The sequence below is a fragment of the Phyllostomus discolor genome, chromosome 6 (assembly GCF_004126475.2).
Source record: "Phyllostomus discolor isolate MPI-MPIP mPhyDis1 chromosome 6, mPhyDis1.pri.v3, whole genome shotgun sequence".
NCBI lineage: Eukaryota > Metazoa > Chordata > Mammalia > Chiroptera > Phyllostomidae > Phyllostomus > Phyllostomus discolor.
Window position 1 is genome coordinate 34,340,193 of NC_040908.2, and position 6,494 is coordinate 34,346,686.

At 44.5% G+C, this 6,494-nt stretch overlaps 1 pseudogene; it reads left to right on the forward strand.

Moving 5' to 3' along the window:
* Positions 1–6,069: 6,069 nt before the first annotated feature.
* Positions 6,070–6,181, forward strand: LOC114501181 (annotated as a pseudogene).
* Positions 6,182–6,494: the final 313 nt, after the last annotated feature.

Consider the following 6,494-nt stretch of genomic DNA (forward strand, 5'->3'; position numbering starts at 1 on the left):
GCTAACTGTTTTTTACTGCTTTGTCAATGAATACAGCACGTGTAGCCCTTCTTGTTTTAAATCCCCTGTTAATCCTGCCATGGTTTTGGAAAGAGTGGTGTAAAACACACATCCCCATATCATCCTTCCTCCCTCTCTTATCCCTGCCTGACCACACAAGCCCTTAACAAAGTATGAAGCTATTGCATTAACTCTTTGATGTTCTTGCTCAGGAGTAAGGATGCCACTTCAGATGTCTTCCTTTGGAAAATAATAGTATCACCCTGTGAGGCTGGCAACATGGAAATACTTCTAAGACAGATTAGTTACATTGTACAGTCTACAGTAGACCATTCAAAATGTGTGCCACCCAAGTTATCACTAATGTCATACACAAATATTGCAACAAATATGAAGGCATCTTGCAAGAAAATTAAATCTATCCTACGTGTGGTGCATGGTGAATCTGTGTATTTATCTATTCCAATGATGGTTACTGAGCACTGAACCAGGGCCAAACATCACGCTGAATGCCGGGAACACAGAGACAACCTCGGTGATGAGCTGGGAAGGCAGACATGCAACTGAGAGACTCTAATAAGTTCTATAAGAACACTGAGTACATTATTCCAAAAAAAAAAAGAGGGAGAGAGAGATATGACACTAGAGTTTTGTCTAGTTGGAAGGTGGCTGGGAGGTTGTGAAAGATTTGAAAAGGAAAGATGATTTTGGTATGGATTTTTAAGAATGAATTATTTACAAAATTAATTAACCAGGGAAGAACATTCCCGAAGAACATTCCCAAAGAACAGCTTGTGCAGAAGCATGGGGTTGGGAAAGGGGGAGGTACGTTCAGGCAAAAGCAGGAAGTGTAGTTCTGAGTAGCTATGGGAAGCATGAAGAGAAGCAGGAACAAGGCAAGAGGCAGGGCAGAGAGAATCACAAAGACGTTTATGTGCCAAGCTAAGTGTCATGAGCTTTATATTCTGAGTCAAAGGTCATAATCTGATGGCCCCAGACATGTTTAATTGATCCACACAGTGCTTGGTTTTGAACACTGAACTAATGTTTCAGACTCAGGAATTCCCTCCAAGAAATCTGGTGTCTGACTTATACTGAAAACATAGCACTTCTGGCAATAGCAGACCTGTACTCCACGTGAGTCATAGTTAGCTTCTCACTCAGGGCTTGCCCTGTCCAGTTTGCCACAGTCTTTACCATTCCCTATAACCTTTCCAGTGCTAAGGACAAGTATCAGCTGCCATTTATAAGTGAGCTTAACCTCATCTTCCTTGCAGTAGACAGAAATGTGTCTCTGTACCCACATCTCTATTACAGATGGAAAAAACGAGAGACAGTGAGGGCCACATGACTATTCCTGGCCTGTTTTGCTCGTTGATGTCACCTGCCTGGCCTCCAAAAGTTACAAACTGGAGTCTATAACCCCTGCTCTAGACAAAGAGAATCAAGGAAATGGTGAGATGAAATACCTTTTTTTTAAAAACAGGTTGTAGGGCTTTGAAAAGATTTGGAGTATTATTAAATGCTACATGACTGGAGGACTCAGGATACCTGAATCTTGTCTTGGATTCTCTTTCCTGTGATGTTCTCAAAGGACATAAACCTCCATGGAGAAGAGACAGTAGAAAACATGACCCATTTCATTGTAGGGGATGGACTTGTGCCCTTCTGCCCCTCTTTCCTTTGCAGAGATTTTTGTTAAATGGGGCTAAAGCACATGGTTTAGGCTTAACACAGGCAGGCCTTTCCAAGACTCTTCCTGCTAGGCAGGGCCCAAGGGATAAGCACCGCCCTACAGACCTGGATAGCAGGCTCTGACTTAGCCCATCACGTGGGGTAGGCCCCAGGACAGAGGAGGCATATTCACAGGTGTGGATCTACTTTTTAATAAGGTGAGCCCATCCACGTCTGGGAATTTGAGCTTCTCTATGCCAGAGACCTTCAGAAAGGGAACCCTGGTTACGGTGTTAACAAGATGGCTTATGGGGAGGGAGACTGGTGACAAGAACATTCATGAATAGACAAACACAAATGTCTGGGAAAGAAATGGTACCCCACAGCACCAGATGGGATGGAAATAATTTGTGTTTAACAAATACTATGAGCCCTGGCTGGTATAGCTCAGTGGATTGAGCGCGGGCTGGGAACCAAAGTGTCCCAGGTTCAATTCCCAGCCAGGGTACATTCCTGGGTTGCAGGCCATAACCCCCAGCAACCACACATTGATGTTTCTCTCTCTCTCTCTCTCTCTCCCCCTCCCTCTCTTCCCTCTCTAGAAATAAATAAATAAAATAAAATAAAATAAAAAACAAATACTATGAAAGAACAGTGGGGTACCTAACCCTGGTGCCATCTCCCCAGGACACCTCCTACAGAGTGCATGCATTACCTCAGCTAGACATGAGTGCCCCTAGCATGTAAGACAGAAATATTAACTGTGCAGGGCAAAAGTGGTTCCCCAGAGGAGCAGCACTGCCTACTGGGACCAGATCTGGCAGGGGTCTCAGGGAAGCCTGTCAGGAGGTGAGACGCTCAGCAGGGCACAGTGTAAGGATGAGGGGAGCACATTGTTGGCAGAAGTCCTCTACTGCCTCTCAGTCATGACTAGGAAATACAGGCTGAACCCCGTCCACAGGGGCCTCAGTTCACAGACGTAGGCTGCACATGTGCCCTGAGACACTACAAGCAAATCAAGTTAGGAACAGGCACAATTTCCCCTAAACAATGTCTGACACAATTTCTCCTCCGTGGCCAGAAGAGAACGAGTGCAACTATCCCGGTGCTGCTGGGGAATAACAGTTACGTGACTCTAACTACCCAAATGCCCATTTCAGTTAAGAGGAATGCTCAGCCACTGCAGCAGAAAAGCCAAGATTTGGGTGCCATAAACAGAAAGGGGTATATTTACTTCATATTACAGGAGGTCCAGTGTGGGCAGTCCAGGGCTGACGCGGTGCCTCCACAAGGCTGCTCTTTTCCCTCCTCCACCCTGAGCTTCCTGGATCTCGTCTTCATGCTCGTCACTTCACAGTTGCCAGCAACAACTTGCAGGCTCCCACCCCAACCCGGGCCTGAGGCTCACACTCAAGGCAGGAAGCAGTCTACAGAGTGGACAGAGAATGGAGGAGCTTCTCAGAAACAAGTGGAGACAGCAGAAGGTGCCTCCAGCACAGGTGCTGGGCCTCCCAGATCTCCCAAACATTCAGCACATTCCTAGCCACACATTCCTGACAACACCTGGGATCCTTTTAGTAAATGCTTCATTTTCTGGTCTTGTTTATACTAGCTCAAGTTCATTTCTGGTACTTGCAAAAAACAAAAGTCCAATATAATGCGTTCGGGAGGTCAGATCCACCTGTTAAATTGCACAGATACCTCAGAGTTTATGTGGACTTTCTTTAGTTTGGACGTCCATGTCTAAATATATAATTGAGGCTGATGGTTTACATATTAATACAAATGGCAGCTACTATTTACTGAGCACTTACTGCACTCAGGCACTATTTAGGGCATTTGACATTCAGCCTTGTCATCCTCACTCAGTTCTAACCAGTGAATTTCCTTGTTCATGAGGACTGTGCCACTAGTAATAAGGTAAAGCTAGATTGGTCTGACGCCGGACAGCAGTCCACTCTGCTCAGGTTTTTCCATTTGTGATCTGAGGCCCGTCTGTATTAAATTCACATTGGGAATTGCTAAAAATTCAGGTGCCTGAGTTCTTTTCAGACAGACTGAATTAGACCCTATGGAGCTGAGACTAGAGATTAGAGTCCAGGATTCTGCCACTTAAACATGTTTCTCGTCTAATTCTTCTCCATGCTCTTAGCTTGAAAACTCAGGCGCTTCCCAGGTGAAATGTGAAACTGACCCTGGACACAGAGGGCAAGGAGATGCTGAGAAAGAGGCAGACCACTCCAGACAGGTAGGTAGCAGGTTTAATAAGCAAGAGAACTTAGGAAGCTGTCTTGGGCAACCACAAAATGGGTAGATCCCTGCACCTACCCACCAGAATCTGAAGTTATACAGAGGCCTTTACTAGGTTCAGTCATGGATTCAGTCCACAAGGTTTCAACAACACATCACTCTCTTGAGGCTGAATCCTTGAAAACAGCTCCAGCTGTGGGAAGGGTGGGGCAAATATATATTCCATGGACAGGGTCGGGGTGAGGAGCCACAGATGTCCCAGGTCCAACTGAGGGTCAACCTGTGGTCATGTCTCCTTGATGTCCTCCTCTAACACATGCTAAAGCCTAAAAGCACAGCCTCTCCTCTCAGAAGCTCTCTTGGGGTTGGTGCCTATAGTCGTGAGTAGGACTAATGTAAGGACAAATAATTAAAAATAAGAAGCCGAATTCTCCCTTTTGAAATAACAGAAGAGACTTCTCCCATCTCCTTCTTCTTTGTTTACTTTAGAAAACTTGTCCTTGTGAGTACTTTCTCCTCTCTTTGAAATGTACATAAATCCTTTTGGAAACCACACAGGCCTTATGTCAGCTTTATGGCCCAAGAACGCCTTTCTCCAGGACCTAGAAGCCATCTCTTCGAAGGCAAGTATTTAGGGAAATAGCACCCTTTCCCCCCCAGTTTCGGTGGGAAGGTAGCAGGCCAACTTTGGTGGGTGCCTTGCTCCAATTTGCAAAGCTACTTCCTGTCATAAAGACAGGAGGTTCGTTTTTCTCTGGACAAAGCCAGTAACACAGATGGTCACCCCAGTGACCAGGTAAAGTTAGGATAAATTATGTGTGACAAATGGCACCAACAGGACCCCTTCCTTGAGGACTAGTTGTCGCTTCTCTGGAAACATCTATGTGTTGGGTTGTATGCTCGGCTCCATAGGGCAGTGAGATTCCTTCCTGTCTGCACTCGCTTAGCAGACTGCCTGTGCAGCACATCACATTCTGGTCTGGTGCCTGTTCAGTAGCAGAACTGGTTTCTTTCCGACTACTTTTGCAGCGAGGATTTCTGCATTGGGAGATGATTTGGTTTTTAATTATATTTCCCCAACAGTAGCAACATTCCAGCTTAGCAAAATGAAAAAAAAAATTAATTTTTTAAATTCCTCCTAAACCAGCTTAGTAGAAAAGATCCCTGAGGAAATGGCATTATTCATGGCCATATCAGGGGTAAAGGTAATGACCTAAAGCACAGGAGACACATACCACAAGCCTCATCTCAATATTCATTGCACATTCCCCCTTACCGTGCCTAATGACCTCCCCAAGAGAGCCGCCTCAATTTCTTCACCTGTGAACTGGGAGGCCTTAACAACACAACCGCTGCTGAGGCTCCTCCCCGAGGAAGGTTCTTGGTGAAAGTGATTTCCATGCAAAGGTCAAGTTAAAATGATTCTGGAAACCACATTTGTAAAAGCTCATTTCAGGAAATAACATACAATAGAAGTAAGATAATTGAGTCTAGAAAGCTTAAAACTGACAATTTCCACCCACAACATCCTTTTCCACAAAGCCTCTAGTGCAAGCTTTCCGGCGAAAGCTGAACAGGCCTGCAGTCCCGGAGTTAGCTCGCAAGCAGTCCTGGCTGGTAAACCTGCCCCACAAGCCACGGCAGGCAGGTGGAGTCAAGGTCGCCGAGGCTCCTGGGGAAGCTAAGTCAGGTCCATCAATATTGGAAACATGGACTTCTGGAATTACAGAAAGAGGATTTCTTCTTTCTGCCTTTCTAGGATTTTCACCTGCAAGGCAGAGAAGGGAAAACTTCGCTGATGGAATTGAGACAAACGAGACTCCAGAAACACCAGGTGTTTTGTTTGCGTGTGATTTTGGTTTTGTTTTTTGTCATTCAGTTATTTTTTTCAATTATTGTTCTCTCATAAATTTAAAACCTATAGGTATATTAGGAAATAATGTACATAATTATCACCTGTAAATAACAAACCTGTAGGTATATTAGGAAAGAAGGAGGAAGGGGACCGGCACCACCTTTATTTTTCATTTAAAATTAGCTGCAGCCAAAAGTAGTGCACAAATCCCATGTTTCTTACTGCTTTCTGTGTAGTGTATAAAAGACATAATGACAATCAAAACTTCTTTGACAAAAACCCAGAGTTTGATCCTCCGGTTCCCTTTCCCATCGGATCGGTCTAGGTGGTTGTAAAAGGAGGGAAAGTAACACGGAAGCTGGCCTCATAGCTCTGTAGCTTGTAGGCTGGTTTCAAACAAGGTAAAAAAAAAAAAAAAAAAACCCTGAGTTTGCATTTTCATTCACCTGTGAGTTGGAGCATAAATCCTGAGGGAAAACTTCCTCTGTGCTTTTTTCATTATTTCTGTTGATTTTATTGAGGTGGCACTGGTTAATAAAATTATATAGGTTTCAGGTGTATAATTCTGTAATACATCATCTGTATGTTGTATTGTGTATTCACCACCCCAAGTCTAGTCTCCTTCCATCACCATTTATCCCCCCGTACCTTCTATGCTTTCAACCCTAGGAATGGATCACTAGCCCGTGGAATTCCCTCAAATCCTCCACTCATT